Source organism: Anser cygnoides, chromosome 2 (genome assembly GCF_040182565.1).
Source record: "Anser cygnoides isolate HZ-2024a breed goose chromosome 2, Taihu_goose_T2T_genome, whole genome shotgun sequence".
In the NCBI taxonomy this organism is placed as follows: Eukaryota; Metazoa; Chordata; class Aves; order Anseriformes; family Anatidae; genus Anser; species Anser cygnoides.
In genome coordinates, this window is record NC_089874.1 from 44,808,762 (window position 1) to 44,836,139 (window position 27,378).

At 44.1% G+C, this 27,378-nt stretch overlaps 1 protein-coding gene and 1 long non-coding RNA gene across 3 annotated transcripts in view; both read right to left on the reverse strand.

Annotated features, from left to right (window-relative positions):
- The window catches only part of SNRK (SNF related kinase), a 53,568-nt gene extending 41,575 nt beyond the window's left edge, over positions 1-11,993 (reverse strand). The window contains exon 1 of one of the 2 annotated variants that reach the window (XM_048077966.2): positions 11,975-11,993. The gene's annotated coding sequence lies outside the window, so the exon portion shown is untranslated. Of the gene's footprint in view, positions 1-6,809; positions 7,050-11,974 lie in introns of those variants that run through there. The other variant, XM_066991965.1, reaches the window with a different exon arrangement.
- Positions 11,994-12,986: 993 nt separating this feature from the next.
- On the reverse strand, positions 12,987-22,801 carry LOC106043320 (uncharacterized). Its single transcript, XR_001211625.3, has 5 exons — positions 18,341-22,801; positions 16,004-16,145; positions 13,998-14,089; positions 13,394-13,662; positions 12,987-13,124 (listed from the first exon to the last, which is right to left on the reverse strand). It is a non-coding gene; the product is annotated as an uncharacterized lncRNA (long non-coding RNA).
- Between the last annotated feature and the right edge of the window lie 4,577 nt (positions 22,802-27,378).

A 27,378-nucleotide genomic window follows, 5' to 3' on the forward strand; every position in this document is an offset into this window, starting at 1 on the left:
TAACCTCCCCTTCACTGCTGACAAACCCCATAAACCCTCCCGCTCCTGAGAAGTTCCTCAATACAACACTACGGCAGATTTCTCGAAGGTGTACATGCATTTATTTTGTTTTCATATTAGGCCTCATCATCAGCTCCCACAGCAACAGCATTCATCTCACAGAGCTATTACTAAAATGTCAAGATATATCAGCAAATCCCTCTACCATTCAGCATGGCTACACCTAAGATGATGAACAAAGGTAAGAGTTATCAAGCAGCTCTATGATCCAAATATAAAAAGAAGTCTTAACCTGCAGTAATTTAATGGTATACCCTAGTTTTAAATAGTTTTCAGAATTTTGCTCTGAAAGGGTATGAGAATTGCCAGCTGTTAATTAAGTTTTGCCAGTAAGCATTTATGAAGCCTTTAGTAAAGAGTTAATGCTTTATTATTTTAGAATGCATTGGAGGAACCAGAGCTACTGAAGCCTCTCTTTATCTCTTCTTACACTAGAAATAAAAAAACAGAAGGCTAGCAAATATGCTTCAACTCCAAGGTCCATTATTCAGTAAACAGCCAGATGCGTTTGGCAGGCCAATAAGCTTAATAAAAAAATTGCTCCTGGACCTATAAATAGAAGTTTTTTGGGTGGATATGATGCATGGGTGTTGTGTTAGTGTTACAGATTTCAGAGATGTATGAAGTGTACTAGCTTATTATTTTGTAACAGAATTACGAGAACCTGCACGACCTGAGAATTGAGAGCAAGACACTGTGATTCTCCCTCTCTCTTCCACTCTTGTGATACTCCACCTGGAGTGCTGCACTCAGCTCTAGGACCCCCAGCACAAGAAGGACGTGGACCTGTTGTAGAGAGTCCAGAGGAGGCCACGAGGATGCTCAGAGGGCTGGAGCACCTCTCCTGTAAAGACAGGCTGAGGGAGTTGGGCTTGTTCAGCCTGGAGAAGAGAAGGCTCCAGGGAGATCTTAGAGCAGCCTTCCAGTGCCTAAAGGATGCTACAGGAAAGCTGGGGAGGGACTCTTTGTCAGGGGGTGGAGTGATAGGACAAGGGGTAATGGATTTAAACTAGAAAAGGGTAGGTGTACATTAAATATAAGGTAGAAATTCTTCACTCAGAGGGCAGTGAGGCACAGGCTGCCCAGGGAAGCTGTGGATGCCCCATCCCTGGAGGTGTTCAAGGCCAGGCTGGATGGGGCTTTGGGCAACCTGGTCTGGTGGGAGGTGTCCCTGCCCATGGCAGGGGGGTTGGAATAAGGTGATCCTTAAAGGTCCCTTCCAACCCAAAGCATTCTCTGATTCTATGATTTGAGGCAGCTCCAATACACAAAAATAAATAAAATGCTTAAAAGAATAAGATGCAAGATAAAAACTTGTTATTTGATGGATGATCTCATTCTTAGGTGAGATATTCCCAAAGTTTTAGATCTACAGATTGCCATCAACCCTCCTATTTTCCTGAAGATAAGTACAGTCACATCAAACACGGTAAGTTTAAGCTTTCTTCTTTCACATGGGCTTATAAATGAATGGTAAATGGTTTGCAGAACACCAGGAAACAAAGACTTGACAACTGTGCTGTAGAAACTCCACAATACAGTTGATATCTTTGCAAGAATCATTTTCCATACAGTCAAGTGAAAAAAGCTACTGGATCTAAGTTAGTCTTTCAAGGCACCCAATTTAAAAATCATGACTGTCTTTTTCTTTCACAAAAAGGAGGCAAGCAAGAAAAGAAATGCAGACAACACTGAAGTAGGTACATATTGCAAAGCGATGGCAAGAAAACAACAGTGTGAGCACGACTGTGACCAAAAGATAGATGCCAAAGCTATTAAGGGGACAGCTGTGCTAAGAGTGATCGAACTAACTAGGACCCACAGACAAACCATCATTAGTAACCACCGGCAGTGGTCCCAACTGCCTCTAGTTGTGAAATGTTTTAAAAGCCCACGATACTTTCATAACCATGCTGATAATAGCTACAGTTCACAAGGCACTTTCCGTTCCTAAGAGGAGGTAATACACAAGACAAATGCAATCTGCCCTATGGATTTGAGAACTCAGCAATAGCTTTACAGCACTTAAAGTCTTCACACCAGCCACAGCTGCAAAAGCAGCTAATTTCACAGTGCCTGTTCTCCTCTTGGGCCTACTCTCAATGTCCAATGTGGCTAAACAAACAGAAAAGCAGTCCAAGAAACGCTCACCGCCACCTTGTTCAGGAGTCAGGTCCTTCAGCAATACAGGCCGCTTAAGATCTAAAGCTAGTCTTAAAGTATTATTGCAGAAGAGAACACCAGATCTTCCCAAACAATCATCTCCCCTAAACTACCTTCTGCAAAGCAGTATGCAAAAACATCTTTAAAAGGACTTGCTCCAAATTTCCTATCTGCTAGTACTTTTATCTTTAAAATCAGTTATAAAACTTTGTTCCGAAAGTGTGACATCAGGTTATATAATAAATTAGTTTCCGTCTAAGTTAGCCCTTTTTGCAGTAACTGTTGAAAGAAAAAATTCTCAGCTATAGGAAATTAACGTGAACATCTTAGTTACGGATATTCATAAACCTTTCCAATCAAGATGTGATATCAAAGGAGTCTGAAGATCACAGAAACCAACAAGCTTTTCAACTATCTTCCAAGCAACAGAAGGAATTTGTGACAGGTAGCTGGACTCCCGAGCCCAAGAAGCCAGCTCACCAACTTTGATAAGCAGTACCCATTTAGCTTCTCAAAGGCTTCAACATTCTAAAGCTCATCATGTTTCCCTTCTCTTTTTCCGTCATTTTTTTTCAAAATTAACCAGGAACATGAAACTGATTAAGAAATTCTTTGCGTATCAGACAGAAGTCATTATTGTGATTCATGATGCTATCACTACCTTTTAGACAGGACGTTGTTTGTTTTTTTTTATCATCATTTCCAGAAAACCTACTGCTGGAAGCTTCTTTAAAAAAAAAAAAGAAAACAATCAGACAAGTTAAATTTCTGTCTCAACAACCTGGACTCTTTGAGAAGGATCACCTCCCCTACTCCGTGCTCAGGAACTCTCAGAATTGTTTCACTCTTTTCAAGTATCTCCGTATTAATGTTACCAAATAATTTTCTCATGCTAGACAATATAACGAAAAACATGCACAAGAGCTCTAAATGTTCCACCATTAATCAATGAGTAATTAAAACATTAAGTCATTTTGAAGAAGTTACCACTGATTAAACATCTAACATCAACTTTGCTGTTTGAATTCGGAATCACAAACGTGATTTTTATTCTGCATCAAAGAGAGGAGAAAGCATCAAACACTAGCTCAAATGTTAAGTATTCAGATGCAAATAAATGCGTATTGTTAGCATCAAGTATAAGCAATAATTTCTATTAAATTTCTTAAGAACCATCTCTGAACTCAAATTCTAGATAGGTGCCTTTGTTTAGCATTACATCTGATAACATAAATATTAAGTACTTCAATTGACTTAATGCTGGCCTCTTCCATCTAGGACACAAACTCCTTGAACTGTAAAAAACAGCACCTATCCCAACCTATAGTCACACAGTTTCAATGCTTTATCCTCATTTATAGCATCCTATATTTTCTAGGCACTGGCAGACACCTGAAATTCACCATGCTTCAACGTGAACTAAAGCTACAAAAATTAAGCTACCATCATATCTCTCAAGTAAAGTTGGTTTGAGTGCAGTTAGCAACTAGTTAAGAGACTGCTACGGAAAGCACAGAATGATACATGAAGCAAAGAGTAAAAAAAAAACAGCCTGTCAAATTCAGGGCAACATGAACGCCCCAACATAGTTGCAGAGGATCACTGTACAACGGAGAGACTGGTTTTCTCAGAAAGGGATCCCACACTATTTCATATTTTGCAGGCATGAGAACTGCACAGCCCTTTCTCCTCATTAAGTTCTTACCATTGGTGACTTAGTCAACTTGCGTACTAGAACTCTGCCAAGTTCTAAGTTACCCTAGAATTGTATGTGAATACAGTTTTTCAAATCCTCTTAAAGCTCTCACATAACGTTGTTACGTGTATTAAAAACCAGCTACCTTATATTATTAGAGAAGCTGCAGCATTCCAGTTAACTTCTGGAAAGTACTGTGGTAAAGAAGATGTGCAGAACTTCATGCGTTACCACAGTTAACAGCTTATGCAATTTAATATATTAGTATATTCATCATAAGCTGCAGTTCATCGCTGTATCCAGGAGGCAGTGTCCCTGATCTGAACCATGTTTCACTGTTATGTTTTTTTTTATATATATATTTTAAGACATAATTAGAAAACTTTACCAAGTAAAAATGGACAGAAGTTCATTAAGAAATTTTACAGACAAATATTTCAAGTGGATTTTTAAAAGCTGACGAAATCTACGAAAAGAAATTCTTTATTTTGTGAGAGATTCTGAGGGGGAAAAACAAGCTAGCTACACCAGGATCCTGTGCCCTTGAAAGCAGGACAGGGAACAAAGCAAGACAAAGGCACTAGTTTGGCATTACTGTTCCTAGTAGGATAAAAAGGGACAGTGATATACTGAAGGTATACAGTGCAAAATTACTCAGATACTATATTAAATGCAGAGAGGTTGAGCCTGAGAGGAGACCAGGCTGTCCAGAACACTGCACAAGGAAGCTGACTACTGCAAGTAGACGGGTATCTGCAAAAGCATATTAACATGCAGTCTTAACGTGCTATTTAAAATAATCTGAAAGCAGACTATGCATCTACAGTGCAACAGGGAACAGTGACTGTGCCACACCACCCACACTGCATGGGAATATTAGTTCTTGTAGCAAGACAATTCAGGGAACGTCAGTAACCTGTGCAGAAATTTCAGTATCCAAAAATACTCACAGAGCAAGGCTCGATCTGTACCTTCCTGCTTCCCAAGCGTATTCAAAATAAGTTTATCCCTAAGTTCATTTAAGATATCATTTCCCCCTTTCCCTATCTTTGTTAGAAGCCCCAGGCACGAACCACCAAATTCAGTCAAGGCAGTCAGACAGATGTACAGTCAGACACCTTGTTTACCAAACACTTCGCCAGCATTCAGGTTAGCTTCTCTTCCCAGTCACCTGAAACACTGCACCACCATTCTTCCACTTTTCTGGCCATTTAGAATATTCAGGAAAAAAGTGAGACGAGACTGGACTTTCTTCCCCTTAGCTGTGACTGTTAAATTCTCAAATCTGGATTTTTCATCCACCAGAAGTAAAAAAGGCAAGTATTAGTCTATCTAAATTAACATTTCAACGTTTGGCAAGGTAAAATTTGATTGCATTAGTTAGTAATGACAGTTAATGCTTGTAAGCTTGTTTCACATTCCTTCTTTCTAAGGGTAAGCAACTGTACAAAAATAATCATCATCTGAATTCCCACTTTCTGAGATGTACTTAAAGGTATTTAAAAAAAGAAACACTCATTAACCCAGTTCTTAATGGTGCATGCCTTGCAAAAACTGCCTAATTCTACCATAGTAATCATTTGCTTGTAAACACTTTCATATAGATTTTATTTTGCTGAGATTCATTAAACTGGTCCTTCCCCAGAGCCTGGAGATCTAAATATATTCATCATAAACAACTCCAAAAAGCAGCCTATATGACTAAGTAGTGACTGCACTACAGAGGGCAGGAGTAAGCAGATTTGCATGCAATTCATTCATGCTAGATGGCTCTAAGTCATAAAATACAATTCAGCTGTTCCAGGAACTGCAATGGTACCATTGAGGAAACCACTTCTTTGCATATCTCCTCTTAACTAGCACTTGAAAGCAAGATGGTCAGTAGGAAACTACCTATGCATAAGCAAAAGCCCAAAGCTTTTTGTATTTCCATATCCCATGTAAAGCTTTTCTCCTTCACAGGTGTTCCAGCACCACTTACCAATAAAAATATCCAACGTGAAAATAGGTCACATATGTCTCCAACCATCCCCAGGCCAACACTGCCTTTTTCCCTAGTGGATGCTCTCCAATACTTTATTCAGCCTACTTACGAAAAACCAAACATACCACACACATCTGTCCTTTAGCCATTCCTGAGCCTCTAAATCAACTGCAAACATCTTCAAAAGTCATCTCCCATGAATTTAACCAGCGGAGCACCATCTGGATGCTAAAACCCACCTGGCAGAAAGCACAAAGACCTCTCCGGGACTTACCTACTTATCCAGCCCCTGCCTACAGTAACCTAAAGGCGGTTCAATGCAATAAACGCACTGACAGGACGAGCACTGACAAAGAACAAGGGGACGCTTGTGTCAGAGGCATGCTCCGAGCAGAAAAGCCACCAGCCAGCCCGCATCCTCCACAAACCTGTTGGCTTAGCACCTGGCTCCAGAGGGGCGAGATGCACCGTCATCCCCCACAACACCCCCATCCCCGGGGGCGACCCTTTAACCGGGGGGGGGGGGGGGCTTTATTTTTAATTTCCCCTTAAAGCAACAAAAAATACGAGGCGGAGCTGACGGGGGGGGGGGGGGGGAAGGACACACACACCCCAGCCCAAACTGCTTTCCCGGGGTGACCCCACCACAGGGGAGGGGTGCCACGGCGGGGTGACCCCACGGGGGGGGTGCCACCACAGGGGGGTGCCACCGTCCCCACGATGGGGGCCTCCCCCCTACCCCCTACCCCCCCCATCCCTCTGTCCTCCGCCGCAGCGACCTTCGAGGAGCGGCCCCCGCCGCCCCCCCCGGGCCGGGGCCCAGCCGCTACGGGCCCGGGGAGGCGAAGGGAAGGGGATGAAGGGTTCTGCACACCCCCCCCCCCCCCCCCCCCCCCCCCAACTTACTGCCTCCGCCGGCGGCGGCGTCTCCTCGGGCCGCCGCGCCCCGCGCCGCCCCCCTCATGGGCAGCGCCCCCCGGGCCCGCCCGCGGGAGCGGCCGGGAGGCTGGGGAACGGCTCCGGCACGCCGCGGGGTGGCCTCGGCGGCTCGGGGAGGACGGGCGGACGGGCGGGAGGACGGACGGACGGGGCCCGGCGCTGCGGCGGCTCCGAGGCGCAACTGACAACAACGGCCGCGGGGAGCCGTTGGGGGGTGGGGGGGAAGGGGCGGGGAGGGGAGGGGAGGGGCAACGGGCGGCCGCGCGAGCCCGCGAGGAATGGGCGGTGCGCATGCGCGGGAGGGGGGCGGTGCTAGGGGAGGGGAGGGGAGGGGAGGGGAGGGGAGGGAAGGGAAGGGAAGGGAAGGGAAGGGAAGGGAAGGGAAGGGAAGGGAAGGGAAGGGAAGGGAAGGGCTCGGCTCGTTCCCCTTCCTGCCCACTCCTGGGCTCCCACTTCCTGAGATCAGCTGTGGAAATGGAGGAGGGGAAGGGAGGACAAAGCGCTGCGTGTCCCTCAGGTGCCCCTCAGCGTCCACAAGGGGTGCCTCGTCCAGTTTTTTCGGTGCCAGCAGTGCTGTTTCCCACCTGACGGAGTTTCCCACCTGAAAGCGGGGGGGCGTTGGGGCTGCCAAAACAGAATAGTAGAATCACAGAATATCCCGAGTTGGAAGGGACCCATAAGGATCATCAAGTCCAACTCCTGGCACCGCACAGGTCTGCCCAAAAGTTCAGACCATGTGACTAAGTGCACAGTCCAAACACTTCTTAAACTCCACCAGGCTTGGTGCAGTGACTACTTCACTGGGGACCCTATTCCAGTGTGCGACCACCCTCTTGGTGAAGAACCTCTTCCAGATGTCCAGCCTAAACCTCCCCTGCCCCCAGCTTAACACCATTCCCCTGGGTCCTATCGCTGGTCACTAAAGAGAACAGATCAGCGCCTGCCCCTCCGCTCCCCTTCGTGAGGAAACTGGAGACCGCGATGAGGTCTCCCCTCAGCCTCCTCTTCTCCAGGCTGAACAGGCCCAGTGACCTCAGCCACTCCTCATCTGTCTTCCCCTCTAGGCCCTACACCATCCTCTTCGCCCTCCTCTGGACACTCTCCAACAGTTTAATGTCCTTTTTGTACTGTGGTGCCCAGAACTGCACACAGTACTTGAGGTGAGGCCGCACCAGCGCAGAGCAGAGCGGGACAATCCCTTCCCTCGACCGACTAGCGATGCCATGCTTGATGCACCCCAGGGTACGGCTGGCCCTCCTGGCTGCCAGGGCACACTGCTGGCTCACATTCAACTTGCTGTCAGCCACAACCCCCAGATCCCTCTCTGCGGGGCTGCTCTCCAGCGTCTCATTGCCCAGTCTGTACGTATAGCCAGGGTTGCCCTGTCCCAGGTGCAGGACCCAGCACTTGCTTTTGTTAAACTTCATGCAGTTGGTGATCGCCCAGCTCTCCAATCTGTTCAGATCTCTCTGCAAGGCCTTTCCACCCTCAGAAGAGCCCACAACTCCTCCAAGTTTGGTGTCGTCGGCAAATTTGCTCAAAACACCTTCTAGTCCTACATCCAAATCGTTTATAAAAGCATTGAAGAGGATTGGCCCTAAAATGGAGCCTTGGGGGACCCCACTAGTGACCATCTGCCACCCTGATGTGGCCCCATTTACCACAACCCGTTGAGCCCTGCCCGTCAGCCAATTGCTCACCCAACGGATGATGTTTTTGTTTAGCTGTATGCTGGACATTTTATCCAGTAGGATCCTATATGGCTCTTACTATAGGCCAGGGAGGGAGCCTGGCACGTGTGTCAGAGGGAAACGGCTGTACATTTAATGTAACAAAGGGCAGGGGAAAACCTTCAGCGATTGCGCTACAGAAATGCTTAGGCTCCTCATTGCTAAAGGATATGAGCAAAGCAATCGCTCAGTATCAGGAATAATGCAAGACTTTCCTCCAAAGATCAAGAGGAAAAAAAGCCAGGGAAAAGAAAGACTTTAAAGTGGCACATTGCAACGTGTCCTTTCTTCAAATAGAAATGGCTAATCAAGGTATATGGAGAGAGACAGAATACAAGACATCATTATACTGAAGCCCAATGTTAAGAAAATCTTTGGCAATTGCCATTCTGTTTTTTCCCATGCGCTGACAAAATTCAGTTGTCATTCCTTCATGAATGGCCAATGTTATACTGCATAGCAGGGGCTATTGAATTAACCTGGAATTTCTTGGGCCGAAACCAATCATTTGTGAATAAACTAAACCAGCAAATATGGTTTAGAAAGCTAAACTGAAATTGTGCGATCATAAGTAACACAAAGGGCCTCACGATTTCATATTTTAAGCTTTAAAAATAGAAATAGAAAAGTTATAGATCAATATACTGTTATGTTGATTCCATCAATGCTTCCTAACAAGAACTTTTTCACGTTATCATCACTTACACCATTCAGTAGGCCTGATTCTTCCCTCTTACACCAATTTTACACCAATAACTCTCAGTTGATTGCTGAATTTACAACACAGATCTGATGAAGGAAACTGCAATAGCCAGCCCATCATCTCTGGCTGCCTGATCACCACTGGTTTCTCAAGTCTGTACGAGTGTGCAACACGCACCACTTGGATTTCTGAGCCTGCTACAGCCAGACCAAGCCTAATGTTTACTGTTCTGTGAAAGTTAGGTCTAGATTCTTTCTCACAGTTTCTAGTTTAAAAAGCTATAATTTCCACTTGTTCTTCTGTCTGTACGTTTCACTAGCATTTTGGAGAAGGCACGTTCTTACAAAGACTATATACATATGAAAGTTATAATGATTCTTCAGTTCAGTGCTATTAACTCTCCCTTTACAAAATATTTTGGCCTAGAGGGCTTGTATTTGTTAGAAATCACATTATCTGTTGAGCTGCCACATGGGGTATCACGCTCAGATGTACTCAGCTTCTAAATCACTTGGTGCCTTTGTGTGTTTGCTTATGAGGGAGAACAGGTGGGTGGAAAAAGGTACGTTTGCAGAAAATGTGAATATTCTCACCTGTGATACTGCTGATGTGAGTTACTGTACTTTAGGTCACTACTATACAGTGCAAGGGAGTCTCCTTCTCTGGAGATACTCAAAACCCACCTGGATGCCATCCTGTGCAACGTGCTGTAGGTGACCCTGCTCGGCAGGGGGGTTGGACTAGACGATCCCCAGAGATCCCTTCCAACCTTGGCCATTCTGTGATTCTGTGAACGAGTCTTTGTAGCTGTGCATGTGTGAGTCTAAAAAGAATGAGGAGGCCAAGGATAACACTTAAGGGGAGACACCAGGGACTGGAAGGAGTCTAGCAGTTGCAATAGGCTGAAATTCAGCACAGGCCAGTTTGCCTTTTTCCAGGCAGGTTGTTTGCTGCTGGGGTGAGACCTATATAATTCCTCCAACAGGCTAACATAAATCTCCTGTCACATATACAGCCACTTATACTGGGCTTTGTCTTCAGTGGCACAACCTTGTTATGTTTTTGTGAGTGTTTTTCGCAGTGAAAACTTCATTAATGTGATAGCTACGTGGCTGTGAAGTCAGACAAGCTGCAGCTAGGCTGCCAGGGGAGGTCAGGACCATACTTCTGCTTTTGTTTGGCCTCACCTGGTTTACCTCACAATAAAAGTGCAGTGTCTTGTCTCCACAATGAGATAGCTAATACGCATTACTTGTGCCACAGTAGAAACACACCTCATCCATCAGTCATAGCCTGCATGTATTTATCTAGGCAAGGTGACAGCAACAGCCTCGAGTACCTGAGAGGTTGCTCATGGTGTGTATGCATCCAAATCAGACCAGACAACATTCCTCTTTGCTAAATCCCAGCTTAGTCTGCTGTAGAAAGAAAGTGGTGGATGATATTTGTTTTTATAGAAGTCTTCCTGGCTCACACTAGAAGGAACCTTATTTTATGTAGGGTACTAAAGGTGTAAGTCACCCGGGAAAAGCATGGAGTATATAAACACATATGAAGTTGTTAGTCTACTCTACAATATGTGAAGAGGGATGTTTTTTTCAAAAGATGAATCATGACAGTTCCCCTGTTTCAAAAACTAGGCTAATATTTGATGTAAATTATCTTGCACCTCTCCAATGAGATGTTTGAAATGCAAAGCAGTGGAAATTTTGAGGATGTCTCAGTGTGAGTGAAGCTTACGTAATGACTTTGGACCCATCTTTGCCAATCTGTCTGTTCTCCCTAATAACTCCTGAACCCACCAGTTGAATCGAATTAAAGGGGTAGATATCTCCAGAATTACCTGTTTTCTTAAGTGTCATGAAACCAAGGCTAGGTACTGGGGAGTAACCCTACCTGTACTCCCTGTAAAGCAAAAGCTGCAGTGTGAGCTCACCCTTTATTAGTCACAGGAGAATCCGCATGGATAAGAGTGGCTTTTTCCCCTCAGGGTGGAAAAAAGCTTCAGTCAAAATTCACACTTCATTAGACACTGGATAATCTGAGCATGAGGCTCAAATCCATAGGCCTCATTAGCTCCTTTTCATTATTAAATTATTAACAGTTTCCCTGACAAAGCAGAACAAAGCAGCTGCCTTTGGACAGATACAGAAAAGAACGATTTATACTGAAAGTTACGGAGGACATTCAGATATTACATTTCTTAATAGTCTCAGTGCTTGCATTTGAAAGTTTAGTATGTTCCTACCATCAGAGTAGCTAACTCAGGTTTCTGAGGTGAAGCAGAAAACTGCTACGAATGTCCAAAGGAGTCACATGCAGTCTCTTTTCTGAGATCAAAGCTCAGCTGGAGTTGAGATTTGCAAGGGATCTCAAGGGCAAGAAGAAGAGCTTCTACCACAACTTCATCAGTTAGAGACTGAAAAAGGAAAATGTGGGCCAATTCCTGAATGGGGCAAATGATCTGGTAACAGTGGAAACATAAGGCTGTGGTGCTCAAAGCCATCTTTGCCTCAGACATACTGGCAGGGCCTCCTCGGTTTACATGCTTAGGATTCTGTGACAACTGCCAGGAATCGATGAGGATCAAGTCAGTGATTACCTGGGAGAACTCGACCCATAGACATCCATAGGATCAATTGAGCTGCACCTGGGGGTGCTGAGGGAGCTGCCTGATGACCCTGTGGGGCTGCACTTACCTTCGAAAGATCATGGAGATTGAGGGAGGTCCCCACTGACTGCAGAAAGGCAAGATGTACGCATCTTGAAAAACAGCCCAAGGGAAACTGTTGGCTGGCAGCCTCACTGCAGTCCACGTGGAAATCTGCGTCCTCCTGGGGCACGTCTGTTGGCACAGGGAGGAGAAGGTGTTGGGGAACAGCCAGCGTTCCTTTACCAAGGGTGAATCACGCCTCACCAACCTGATTGCCTTCTATAATAAAATGACTGGATTTGTGGATGAGGGGAGAACAGCAGACATCATTTACCTTGGCTTTAGCAAGGCTTTGGACATTGCCTCCCTCAATTTTGTATCCAAATTAGGACATTATGGACTGGACAACCACATGGATAAAAAATCCGGTTGATGGTAGGGCTCAGAGGGCAGTGGTTCAGGGGCTGTACCCAGTCTGGAGGCCTGTAACAAGATGGAGGGAAGTGATTGCCATCTCCTGCTTGGTGCTTAGACCACACCTGGCGCTCTTCCACCATCACACGGTTGCTCCATCATGCTGCAGGTCTTTCCAAAAGGTCTCTCCTCCCTCCGGGAAGGGGAGAGGGGCTCAAACACAGCCTGAGGAGAGGCATAGAGGCCAGGGGTGCCTCAGGGCTGTGGAGGAAGGAGGTGCGTTCTTCCTGCTGTGGGTGGAGAACACCAATTCCTGCTGGTGCCAAGGTCAATTAGAGAGTTGCTGCCCATTGTGAAGGAAGGATGTATTGTGCCTCCTCATGCCTTGCTTGCTTTTTAGCAAAGCAAGCAAGCCAGCTGGCGGCACAAATAGCACAGGCAAGGATGGAGGAGACAGGGGTTGGAGGCCCTTGTAGTGAGAGTAAAGTTGGATGTGGCACTACCTGACTTACTCTGGGCAAGGGGGACAAAAACGTTGGACTGAGACCCAGCGTGCAGCTTCTCTGAGTCCTGGTGAGCACAGAAGCAGTGCAGAACCTTTCCTCTGATACCTTCCCTTCCTGCCTTTCCTCTGATACCTTTGTCCCACATCTAGCCCTTGTGAGCTGACGACACAGTTCACAAGCTCCCGCTCCGCTCAGGAAGGAACAGGACATCCAAAGAAAATCTGGCCTGGAAATGGTGAATGAAGTCAGCTCTGATGTGGCCTCATAATGCCTCAGCTGGAAAGGATAAAAAACGTATGAGTCTGGAAGGGAAGGTAGAAACACAAGGTCTGTAGACATGCCATTAGTGTTTTAGGTGATAAACTAATTAAACATAGTAAAGTTAGGAGTGGTTCTAAGGTTGGTGATTTGCATTCCATTTCACTTATGGTTTTGGGCTTGGCCCAAGTTATTTAGGGATTCCCAGTAACTCTTCCAGGAGAGCCAGAGAGGCAAAAAGTGAGTCAGTCCCAGAAAAAAAAAATGTCTTTAGTGTTAACATGTACCTTCATAGTAGTCAGAAGTGTTTTTCTTCTTCTGTTCTGGAAAAAAGGTCAGGAGGCTTTTGTGTGGGACAAAGTGCCAGGTTTCTTCATGCAGGTGTCACACTGGCTGGTGAAGACTTTGCACAAACTGGATTCTCAAAATTTCCCATCCACCTTGCCAGAGTAGAAGAATAAAGAATGCAGCATTGACCTTGGAAGAGCTAGGGAAGGCAGAGCTTAGCAAAATTGTCCTTAGATTTCTGGGGAACAAATCCACAGTGGGAGACTCTCTGAAAATAAATGGCAGAAAGAATTCTTTAATTTCTTCATTAAGAATGGGTTTTTAAAGGTAGGACATGCAGAAAAGCAGCCGTATGTTTGCTGCTACAAGAAAAAGGTACACAACTAATTTGTGTTAAAATCGAAATTAGAATTCTGATCACGTGACAAATTACCCAGTCCCAACTTTGGCTACTGAAACATAAGTGCTAATGGCTAGGATATGACCTATATTCCACAGTGCCACTCTAACAGATGACATAAGACCAAAAAACCAAATGTTTAAAAGCTTTTTAACAGTATTATCATTGTTACATATTTTTAAGTCTGGTCATATATACATTACCTTCTAAAGTGTCCTTAGGAATACATATCCCCGATTTAACAGCACTAGTTCCTTCCACACACTTATAGGAATAATTCATTACATGCAGTGCCCTGTAGAAAATAACACGATGTAACATGGAGACCTGTAGCTGAAGACCTGTAAAGCCACATCTCGAGAGTGTAATACCACAGATTTAAAAATAAGCAATTTCTTGGAGGGAAAGCTTGAGAATTGCACCTCTGAGGGCAACTGTAGTCATGGAACAGCAGTAATCATGTTTTACACAGCAAAATGTGTTTCCATGGAATAACTGATGTTCACCTAAAAGGCCAGTGTTGCAGTTTTCACAAGTACAACATCTTAGTTTTGAAATGTTTCATTTCAAAAATTCATGTCAACAAATGTTTTGGCGACATGTTGGTTCCTTTGGATTTTTTTTGTGGGTTGTTGGTTTTTTTTTTTTTTTTGAGGGGGTGCTGGTGGTATTCTGATGAATGCTGTACTCAATACATACACATTGTTTGTAGTCCTGAAGGAAATGCAGTCAAAATGACCTCTGCCAGTGCAGTAAAAACAAAGGGTTAAAGCAGTGTGGTTAAATTCACCCCGTGGACTGAAATGGGAAGGGCACAGCCACTTTCCAGTGTTAACAGATTTTAAGCTACACATTCAAAAGAATTCACAGCTCCAGCACTAGCCTGCACTTCCCTATGAGCACTACGGAAATTGTATCCACCTACACCTCATCTTCAATCTGGCCTGTGTCTTAAAACCCAGGAGACAGTCCTATTTTTATTTATTTATTTATTTTCCTTTTGCTCAGTCTTTCTTTCTGTACTCAGTCTTCCTTTTCTTTAGGTGGACTGGGAAGAATGCTATGCATTTAATTTATCAGATTTCTTATTTTCAAAGTTTCTAGCAGATGTATAGAATTTCTCAATTCAGGCCAGAAAGAAAAAAAAATACTCTTTTCTTATAATGCTTTTGACACTAAGTAGGTGCACAAGAAATTGAGGTCTCTGTGAGAGATAAAGAAAGGAAAGAACCATTTTCACAGCAAATGTAACTTAGAAGAAGGAAAGTAAAAAATAGAAATGAGATTTCAGAAACCTCTGGTTTATAAGATCTGTCATATAATAAAGCAGTTGGAAACTCAAACAATGCAAAATAACTATGCTCATACAATGCATGATTATTTGAACAACCAAGAAGTTTACTGTGTTTTAGACGATCTTCATATGGTTACTGGCAGCTTGGATATGTTCTTTAACATTCTTCCCATTTAACAAAGAGAAACAATATTAGAGCCACATTTTTTCAAAATCTCCAGGTTTAACTCAAAATGAAAGGCAAACCCCAACATAATTGAATGCAGAACTTTAAATTCCATTTCCATGTTTAAACAATGACATTCTCTTGCTCAACACTGGTAAATAACATTTGTTGTCCATTTACAACTAGGGTATTAAAAAAAGAAATAGGATGTCGTGGTTCCTAATTAGAACATTCATTTGAAAGCGTTGCCAGTCTTCAAGATAAATGCATGGATTTCTCTGTTTTCCTACAGTAACTATTTTATAGCTGAGATGGATGTGTCACTGACATCTCTGAAACTATGTCGACATTTACTTGAAGTCATACCGAGCCCTTTCTTGCAAACAGTCCAGCTGAGGATCAAAGGAGCCAGATTACTTGAGGACTGAAACTAAGCAAGTTATATCAAGAAGCTGCTGTTCTGCTTGTTCTCTGTTCCAGAGAAGGACTACAATTAGTCTTTCTTTAGACTCAAACCAGGAGAAATTTCAACTCCCTTCACTCTGCCAGTTGGGAGACTGGAAACTCACAGAAAAAGAAAAAATCCCTTATTTTTTAGTTTTGAATTTTGTTTCTCTCTGATAACTGCCTGCAAAGCAGTATTTGTGCCATGGCATTATGACCACATTCATTTTAGAAGTATTTCAGAAAATGGCTGAGACTATTTATTTAGTAGTGCTATAACGTATAAGTGAGTCTATATTACTCACAGTGAGTATATGCTTTGCTGTGTTTAATCCTCATGTCAATGCAACCCCATTATTATAAATCAAACCGAGGATTTGACAGACTGCTTCAATCACATCTTGCTCACTGCTCCCATTGTTCGCTGGAACATCTACAATGTGCCGTCTGTAAAATGAACAAATCCCAACAGATTATTTTACTTCATTTAACAGCTGAGCGCATCCCGGTGCAACATCAAAGATGTTTTACCTTTTTTGTTTTCACTAATGAACTTACTATCATATGCAATATCTGTGAAATTATAGTGGATCATTAGAAATGTATTTAAAACATTTATAATTCACTAATATGTAAGCTCTTCAAAAGGAACTGTACAATCTTATCTGCAAGAACTAAATACTCTACTTAAGAGGCACATTCCTTATCTGCTGTTTGAACTAAGAAAGGGTGGGGACATTTCTCAACCAATTGCCCATTTAAAATGTTTCCAGATGGAATCACACCTGATGGTTTTACACTGCAAAGTATAAATTACTGCAGTGAAATCTATTTCATAATGGAGCAAAATAAAAGCAAACCTAAACGTACACCGTTTTGACCAGTAATACATTCTGTCATGATATCTTTTCTTTCACACATCCAGGAACTGTAATGGGGGCTTGACTTGGAAAAGGTTTCTTAAAGACACCATTTTCTCAACATTTGTTTTAAATTACTCATCGCGTGTTTTATTTTTTTACTGCTTGCTTTAAAATTACTAGTCTGTTTGTTTTATCATGTCTCAAGGAAACACAAGCATGTACATGTAATAAAACTGTTATGTTACTTGTTTGTGCACTTTGCATGCTAGCTGACTAGGCAGGCAATTATGCTAATCTAACTGCTGAACATATTTATGACGTGCTGGAGTTACAGCCACACCTGTCTCATGACAAGAAAACAAAGTTTAAGAACAACAGCGCTGCTTAAATCCGTGCAAAACTTCATAGGAAAGTTCATACCTGGCAGACCCTTTCCACTCCAAACACCCCGCTCCCCAAATATTTGATCTTTGGGATGTCTGATCCAGAAATCACTGGGAAGGACTCACTGCTGAGTCACAGCCAGTATTTTGAATATTGCTTTGACTACTTTGCTGTCTTTGGGCGATCCAAGGGCTTGTTCTAAGAAGGGAATTTCGGGGAAATGCAACTGGAAAGTTCAGTCATGTCACGCCTTCTATACTTTCATGGGAAAATCCGCTGTTCTGCCCGTTCTAAAAGGGTCTTCATTTCTTGTGGTAAGAGATAAAGGATCTGAAAAGGGTTGGGAATCATGCTGCCAAGGAGAGCAAAAGTAATGGTTTTCTTATCTTTATATTTTGTGTGAAGAAAGGCTGAGAGAGTTGGGCTTATCCAGCCTGGAGAAGAGAAGGCTCCGGGGAGACCTTCCAGTATCTAAAGGGAAAGCTGGAGAAGGACTTTTTACAAGGGCATGTGGTGATAGGACAAGGGGTGATAGCATTAAGATAAGAGATAAGGTGTAGATTTAATATAAGGAAGAAATAAGGAAGAAATCGTTCACTCAGAGGGTGGTGAGGCACTGGCACTGGCTGCCCAGAGAAGCTGTGGATGCCCCATCCCTGCAGGTGTTCAAGGCCAGGCTGGATGGGGCTTTGGGCAACCTGGTCTGATGAAAGGTGTCCCTGTCCATGGCAGGGGGTTGGAACAAGGTGATCCTTAAGTGTCCCTTCCATCCCAAGCCATTCTGTGATTCTATCATTTTCTATTCTGCACCCAGGTCAGACACACAGTCCTGGCACATTCCTGAGCAAACCGTCTGAGAATGGGGCTTGGAGGTGCTGGGTTACAGAAAAAGAGCAAGTTTTAGGAGTGGTGGTAAATTATATCTCCCGAGAAATGCTAGACTGGTTACCTTGCCTAAATGTCAGAGGAAGCAGAAGTGTTGGGTCTGTAGGCATCTCCTTTTGTAAGCACCTTGGACACGCAGTCTTGCCCTCACGCCCGGTTACCTCAGGGCTAAGGTCCACATAAATCTGACTGCTCGGTGCCAACCACTGGCAGACACAAGTGCCTCTGTGCTCAGTGCCCTGCTCAGACCCCTGGAATAATTACTCAGAAGCTTTGGGGTGTCAGCCAATGGGAAACAGTAGGCACAGGGATTTAGGTGGAATTTAGGCCAGCAGAATCTGGGACTAAGATCAATATTTAGATTAATTGAAGGTGTTATTCACCCCTCTCTCTCCCACATTTCGGATAAAACAGCAATCAGTCTTTTCTTTATTCTACAGCTCCGAACATTTATGTAACTGGGAACAAAGATATCCCAACCTCCTCCAGGCTTCCCACAATCAGTCCTACCAGCTACGCTCCGGACCCGGATCGCATACGACCCAGCAGCGATGTTTGGGGCACAGCTGAGTGTCTGTCAGCTGGCCAAGCTCGCACATGCTTCAGAGTGCATCTCTGGTTTCCTAGGGAACCTTTCCTGGGTCCTCTTGCGATGTTCCAAGGCGCCCAGGAGACATTTCATTGCCGCCACTGTTCATGGCTTGGTACACCCCTGAGTAATCAGCACATCAAAGGGGCATTTGCATTTTTTTATTCTTAAGTTTCTAAAGCGGTAAAATGAACTGCTGGCTGTACAAAGCTGATCGTTCTTCTAGCTGTAAAACTCAAGAGCCTTGCTCAGAAGCCTCGAAATCGTACCTTATTCGTCTCACCTACACCGCCAGTATGGGCTGCTGACTGGTACGTCTGATTTCCATCTTATTATGTTGACTGGCAGGCCACTGTTCACGCGAGAAGCTACCCGTGATCCAATTTATTTATCCGCTACTGTTCAAAACTAATTATTCTTCAAAGATCCATGTCTCTCACAGCCCGTATTTCTTGTCATCCTGCAGCTGTAACAGCTTACCTCTTACTTTCTGTGGTAGGCCAGCAGGCTGAACTTTCTCCAGGGAGTCTTTAATGTATACAGAATATCTTTGCTCAAGAATAGGCTTTTATTTCTTAGAAGAAAAAGAAGGGGAAAAAAAATCATCAGTTGTTTTTGGCTTAAATCTTCTTGGTAAGCTGCTTTTTTTTTTTTTTTTTTTCTTCCCCAAAACAAAATATTTAGTAGAGAGCAAATACTTCTGACGAAAGCAAAGGTTTAATTAGGAAATTTTCAGTCAGTCTTCATATATGTTCACTCCTCTGTCTCTAGGGACTCCGAGCCCCCTGTCACAGATGTAGGCTTGATATGCACCTTATCTTGTCTTCTCTACACACGCTGGTCACAGGTGTCTGAATTCTACATTTTCCATGGCAGGCTGAGGCTTTAATGCTTTCCCCTGGAGGCGAGATAAGAGCCAGAACATGTGTAGAATGCATTACAGTTTCATTTGCAATCAGCGATGTGTAAAGTTCCTAAAAGTTGTCGACACTCTTATGATATATTCTATCTCCATTAATGGGAGAGTGGACAGGGATCCGTGGTCAGATACGATTTTGTTTGTAAAGAACTTCTTTTACCAGCCCAAGACCATTCTCTGTCACTTCTGTCTCCTGTAATGAAATACACAACCTTATCATTTTCCAGTCTTATTCTTCTTTCTTATCATTCATATTTAATGTATTTCTACATTCTATTTTGTAGCCATTTACATTTTATTGATTCCCAGGCTCAGTTTACAAGTCGGTGATTTATTATCCTTCACTTCTGTTTGTGCTGACAGAGAACATCCCTATTTTTCAACTTCAGATTTAGTGGGAGGCAAACATATTTGTGACTGAAAATGTAAGGTGTGGATTTAAGGAATGCTAATTGTTATTATGCAGATTTTTAGAAAAAGAGAACAGGAAATTCATGGTTAAGGGTGACACCCCAAGAAAAAGAGACTCAAGAAAGTTGGTATTGGTGTATTAGCCGTCACTGCTTAGAGGGCTGTGCAATGTCTGACATAAGAGAGGATGTCAGGGATTCAGGCCAGATTTTGGAAACGTAGGTGCCAGAAGGTGAGCATTTGATCCAGGGATGAATTTAAGTGCCTCTGAGCTCAAAAATAGCATACGATGGCATCTGTACACAGAAATACAACTTTTTATTTGACTTTACCTTGCAGCTGAATTGCCACAACAAGCTGGTCTTTGGGCTACGTCTCCAGAAAATCCAGGAGCTGCAGGCTGCTGCTCTCTTGCTAAGCAGTATTTTACTGCAAGCAGCGATCTTAGGAGATCAGCTGTTGGTTCCGTCTTGAACAGCTTGCACAGGATTTGCTTACCACATCCCTTTTCTGCTGTCAAAGAAAAAGACAGCACGCAGATTGGGGCTCAAAGCAGTGGAAGGACACTCGCTGAGGAGCTCTCAGCCTCGGCACTCGCTCGAGGCAGTTTGGGGGCTGTGGGGAGGGGGGTGTTGATGTTCAGGACAGGCTGCACGTCTCTTTTATTTTTCCCAGGGTTTCAGAAAGGATGAGGGTGACAATCTGACAGCATTCGCTGCTGTGTTTGAAAGGACTTTTAAGCCTGGGCCCCACCGCATTGGGTCCACAGCCTCTGTGCATGCTGCAGCACTTGCCTTTTTCTCAGCCTCCCTCACACGTTCCTCAGCCGCAGGCTCTGTCTCTGCCCTAGAAGAAGTGGGACTTTGTGTAGAAATCCTATGTCCAAGGCCCACAGCTGGCTGACACCCTCTTCTGTGTCCTTCCCTCTGCTAGCCCAGCAGCTAAGCCGAATCTCTCTGCTCTTCCTGATTCCTGTCAAGTTCCCCAGCACCTCTGTAAATCTCTCTAAGTCTCTCCAGCTTTGCAGTGTTTAGGATCCCAGGTTAATACCTAATCTCTTTGCCCTGCTTCTAGTGAAAGTCTCCTCTTCCAAGCATCCTCCCTGCAAACCAGCTAGGCAGGGATATTTTCCCCACGTCTCACTGCGCCGTCGTCCGGCTTGGTGACTACATCAAAGGAAGCGAATCCACAGGCGGATGAATCGTCACCAAACCTGACCCAGAAATCTTAAAATATACTGCCACAGTAAGTGGGGACCACGTGCCCATTTGTTCAGGCCTTCTTGGATAGCAGGAAAAATGTGGATTTTTGAGCTACGTGGGGAAAAAGGGAGAAGATTCCTTAGGACACCTCAAGAAGGGAAAAAAAAGAAGAAAATAAATTCAAAGCACTGCTGCTCTGTTGTCATATGAGGTCACACTTCACTATGCATGTGGATAAAAGACAACACAGCTTCCCACTTCCCATTCCTCTTCTGCACTGCCAGGTTAATTGTTGTCATTGTATTCCCCACAAGAGAAGCCTCAGCAGTGGTGCCAAATAAACCAGATTAGTGTTCAGGGGCATTTGCTGGAAGTGATGCCAAATCCATTCTTGATCCTAATTGTATGAAATATGCTCCAATAATTTTCCACAAGGTGAATAAAAATAATGCCAGAACTGCCGCTTTCACTAAAGCTCAATTAGGAGGCATTCACTAATCCCAAGGCATGTCATAGCTCCTTCTCTGCAATTATATTCTGCTTTTCATAAACTGATGTTTACCTAGAGAAGATGAATATCCTTATTCCTGGCACTGAATGAGGGTGATATCGGAAGAGAGAGAAAAACATAGACAAGACCTGGCCCGCATCCTGAAGTTAGGCGAGCTGACCTTTGGCTTCGTTCTCCACAGTAAAGCTGTTGTGCCTTGACGGCTTCAAGCAGTACAGATATGAGATACGCTCTCGAATACAACGTTCATTCCCGAATCTAAAAGAAGAAATGAAAAGCCACTTAACTTAGAAAATAAAATCAGATTAAACCAATTATCCTTTGTTGGCCATGGAACATTTCCCGTAGTGTACAATGCTATGTTCTGCAATGAATTTCCGATTTCATAATGACAGATTTGCTGCAACTGACAAATAAAGAAATATGTTTCAGTCATTCACTACCAGCAGTTGCAAATTCAGAGTTTTGTTCAAACTATTGAAACTTCATTGTAAAATTGAGGGGCATTCTGCTGGCATATAAGCATAATGAAAAATGTTTTGATTGTGTTTGAAAAAAAATATTTTTCTTTACAGCTGACTTGGAAGAGGATGGACAAACGCATTTACCAAACCAATGTGATAACAAATTATATTCGTAGTCTGTAGTTGGCTTTCAGAATGGTGTCATCTTGCAGGGTGTCTGAAGCACAGAACACTTTTTTCCCTTTTACAATAAAGCTCCAGCTTTCTCTGTTTTAAGAATATGTGACTTTCCCGTTCTTTCTTCATGCCTTCACTTTTGGGGAAAGTCTCATGACACCAGAGCTATGGAAATTATGTATGGAAAACATTATGTTTCATGTCTATGTTTACCCTCTTCCCATTTTTGAAGTTTCTTCCACCTCTTGAAGTGCTGGGGAGGCTGTATTTGTTGGTTATCTGATATGTTTGCTAGCCCAAGCTCTGATTTTTGGGATCATGTAATGGCTAGTGTATGACAGAGTGAAACCTGACACATAAAGACAACAACAAAATTGTTCAGGTGAGTTGGTGGCTTCATGGTGAAAGCATTCGCATGCTCACAGTACGCTCTGCAGCTGCCAGAATCGATCTCTAAACTTCAGCTGGTAGTCACACCGGTATCTCCATCCTCCCCAGTGGGATAACAGAGTACATGTGGATTAAGGAAAAAACAGACCCACTTCTCTCTCCTCCCCACAAATGCTGGATTCTGATTGCGCTCACCCACCCCCGCCACTCCGGCAGGATTTGGGTAAGCAGATGACACACAATAGCTTGCACCCGTTCAAACTGGAGTGCTCAAACAGGCTATTGTTTTTCCCTTGACAAAAGTCCAAGAAAGATTTCTATTAGTCTTTTTTTTTTTTTTTTTTTTTTTTTTTTATCAGGAGTAGGGACAGGAAATGGTTGCTTCTCTGCCTGGAGACTGGTCCCTAAAATCCCACGTGACATGCAAACCCTTATAAACGCACCGCAGAGGTTTACAGCTGCGGCGTCTCCTGGTATCAAAAGTGTCAAGGCTTTCTGGGTTGCTCCTGTTGTACGGCATGCTGTGTTTTGTTCTGCTGACCACATTATCTCCTAATGCAAACCAGTGCCCTGTGTTTCCAGGAGCTGCAGCGCTGGAAAGTTGCCAGCAGCTGGGCAGAGCTGAGGAGGTGATAAAAGAGGGCTTAAGAGGTCTCCTGGGGGAAGCCTGAGGGAGATGCACGGGAAGGCTTGAGCACGAGGGGGTTGGACTGGGCTCTGTATCAAGGGATGCAGATGTCCCTTGAAATGCCTGTCTGCCTTCCTCGGCACCAGTGGATGCCCAGGGACTTCTAAAGAAGAGCGGCATTACACCAAGGGAAGCTGCATTTAACAAGGATTTGGGGCTTGGGGAGTGTTTTTGTTTGGCTGGTTTTAACGAGTTGTTTTAGGACCACATACAGTCTAGCCGTGTCTCTGTATTTCCTCAGATTTCTCACAAAATGTTAAGTGGAATGTGGGAGATGGGGGATATTTATAATCTATGGGCTGAGCCTAAGGAATCAATACTGGATCTTGAGGGAAATACAGGTTTCAGGGAGGAAGCTGAGAGAAAGAGGATTTGGGGAGAGGCTGTGTGATCTATGGACCACCCCTCGCTAATGTTCAGGGACTTGTGACACCTGGGCATTCACCACTGTGACCCCTGGTTTATAGGAATCCAGCGCATGTCCAAGACAGGTATACTCCTATTTGCTGCCCCAGTCCTTTTTTTTAACAGTATGGATGGATCAGTGTACAAAAAAAAGCCAGAGGTGGGAAACAGCTGTATGTCAGTCCAGCCCGGGGCATAGGCCCATGGCAACCTAGCAGCGAGTTGCATGCATTGAGAAATGCTCACAGTAGGATAAATCTTCCATCCCATCAATATTCTGCTTATTTGGTTAGCTAATGGTGGTGAGGCTGTCCCTGGGATCTGGAATACTTGCATGCACAAAAAGCAGTATCAATACACTGCGGGATGATATTAGAGGAGCTGGCCAAGTGGCGTTGTGTGCCTCTGCAAGCTGCATGATGCAACTTGCCTGCGCTCAGCTTCCTGCAGGCTATGCTAGAATCGGGGTGAGAAAATGTATGCAGGCATGAGACGAAGCAGTTGCAGTAAGCATGTTTTCCATTGGAGCAAACGCAGGTGATTAATAGAGCTGTAAAATGGCCTGGGACGAGCAGGCTGCTGTCTCTTCCCAGTGCCAGGAATGAACACTTTCTGTTTGCCGAGATGGAGTGTACAAGTCAATTAATTACCATTTTTCACTTAATTGTAGCTGTGACATACCTTTCCCTAAAGAAATTATTGTGCAATACAACCAGAACTCAAACTGGATCTGTCGCTGCTGAGAGCATAGCATTTGCAATTCTTCCTTACCTGGTGTCCCATGTTTCTTCAGGTAGTGGACAGAAGCACAGAAAGGGTAACTCGAGATAGATGTCCCTGTTCCCAGACCTCATCGACTGGCACTCTGCTTTGTTCTTATTTTGTCAGATTTGCTCGATGCGATGCTGATGGTTTCGTTAGCCAGGAACCTCAGTGGAGCTTGAAGAAACCTGGATGTTTGCACGGGCTGCGCGCTTTCAGTGTGATGGCAACTAATGGAGGCTGTCTTTGCGGAGACTTCAGCGGTCACTGGCCGTGATTAAAACACTCCAAATGAGGAGCTCTTGCAGGCCCATGAAAGAAACGGCCCGCCAAGAGTAAGCCACTTTTTCATGTTGCAATCACCGAGTTCATTTTCCTGCCCAGAAAGCAGGGCTCTATTTCTCCCTTCAGCAGATGAGGCCTCAGATTGTATGTTCTGTCACAGAAATGCATTATTATTCATTTCTGTAAGGACACTTTCTCCCTGAAACTTTCTGAGCTGCAAATGTACTCTGTGGGCCAAAATCATGCTCTTTTATTGTGCCGTGTCCTATATACTCACAGTGCCAGAATTTAGCTTTCTCTTCCTAATTCTGTTTACCTGAGCACCTGTCTAAAGAGCGGGAGCAAATAACTAATAGTCTGACGTTCCCTGCAGGATACCTGGTGGAAATAACATTTGCCTCCTTTCTAATAAGCAGCAAAAGTTGTTGGAAGAAAATTAAAGCCTGGAGCACTCTTGGTTTGGTTGTTGCTGTTTCGAACTATTTTTGAATCTTCGCTAACCTTGGAAGACTTCTCAGAGGAACAATTGCCTAAATTAGAATATCTATTTCACATGAAATATTGGGAAAGGAGAGGAAGGGTTATATTAGCTCTTTCATTAGCGCTCACTCCCAGGGTCTGTATCCCAGCCTGCAGCAGAAATGTCAAGAGGAGCAGCTGCTGCAGCACACAAGCCAGCAGAATATTTCCATCGCTGAACGAGGCGAGGGGGGGCACGGGGGAAGCTGAGCAAATTGCATAAGACACAGACGCTGCGAAGTAGCAGTGGAGGGCTGTGTGTCAGTGGAGATGGAGCTGAACCCTTTATCCATCCATTTCCAGAGATTAAGCACTGTTTTCTCCACGAAACGTGCTGACGGGACATTGCTTTTGGTGCCAAACGAGCAAACCTCTTACCCTGTTATGCTGCTTAGTGTTACCAAACAAGTCCCGAAAAGTAGAGAAAATTCATAGCAAGGAACAGAGGATGGTCTTCTACGTGACATTTCCTACGCTTAGGTCTCAGCTGTTCCCAAGCTAGGTGGGCCGTCAGTAATGTTATCAGGATTTATCTTTTCTGTCGTGTATTTCTGTGGCTGCATGAGGACAGAATCCAGGTCTTCCTGGGAACTGTTTTGCCTAGTATTTCTCCAAATATTGCTTAACAGTAACACATTGTACTCGTAAAGTATGTGAAAGGGCGGGGTTGTTGCTATGCCTTTTTAGTCGATGTCAGCACGTTGGACTGGTGTCTCACTGTAAAGCTGTCATGGTAATATGCCAGGCTTTGAAAAAAAAAATAATAGTAAGAAGAAAAACACTGGCACTTAAAAAGGCATGCAAAGCATATACCAAATCTCTGTGCACGCTCACTGCCGGTACATGCTTTGTTCCATTCCCCAGTCCTTCCCCCAAACTGGTATGAGGATTCATTAATAAACAACCTCCAACGTGGAAAAAGCAGGCCAGTATGTGGCCTTGGCTTTATTCGCAGGCTTTCATGTGACTGAGATACTGCCTTTTGACAAGCCAGGTTGTGGGTGCATGTCTTCTTTTGGCCAGCTTAGGAGGCCACCACCTGTAGCTCCTCGCTAGCTCCCCACATCTCCTCTACCCAGCCTGGTCTGATGGTTGGTGAGGAATAGGTTGCCTGAGAATTTCCTAACCCCCTTGGGCCATTTGATGAGACTAGTCCCTTTGGCAGGAGAGCTTGGCAAACATTTACCTGAGCACCACAGACCCCAGCAGGGAGGCTGGGGCAGAGCTGGGCCTGGTAATTTTTGCTTTCACCTCAGCCGCTGTAGGAAGATCTCCTGGACAACAGCAGTTGTGAGGCAGAACATCAGTAAAAGGACACAACTGCCAGGGGCTAGAACCATATCCACAGCCATTTTCAGCCTAGCTCGTGGTGACTTACTTATGATCAGATGATTTTAATGACTGTTTTTAATTTCCTATTGGGTCTTGGACTACTTTCTAGGTACATTGACCCCTCCCTGTCTATTCCATGTGTATTAGATACCCTTACTGAGCTGCCAGGAGTCCAGTGTTACCCATCCTAATGTGCAGGAGCAGCATCTAGTAGGAACTTTTCAGTTTACAGAGTGAATTTGCTTGGACTAAGAATTCCTTATCACATTTCAGCCTTGCTGCACCATATCCAGTGTTACAGAGTCTTCACTGCAGCACGTTGCTATCTCTCTGTGTAAAGTCCCGGTGATTCATCACTGGGTGAATGTAGTAGGGCTTTTACTTATTTATTTATTTTTATCTAAGTTGGAGATACCTGTGATATATCTTCGCTGACCAATAAGTGAATTACTTTATATTCGATATGAATGCAGAACTGGGAGGGACAACTGGGCCTTTCGACTGTGGTTCCACACAGTCTCGGGCAACCAGGTGATAGATGTTTATGGTCCACAAAGGTCCATAGAGCATTCATTTTCCCCACGCATTATCTGTCTTTTGTATAGATTAAGTTGTTTGTTACTGTAAAATGACTACCTAAATAGATATTAAGGCTTAGAGATGACAATCATTTAGCCCGATTTCCTCATAATGCTCATCCTAATGCTCATTCCTGCAGTGGAGGAAATTAATCTTTGCTATTAATATTGTCTGTTAAAGCTAGAACCCAGATTGGTCCATTTGCAGTCCTTATTAAATAAGGACCCCTGCTGGTCCTTATTAGATAGATGAAGGACCAGACTGAAGTTCCTTGTTACTTAAATGAAACACCATGTTTAGCAAAGCTGTTAAATC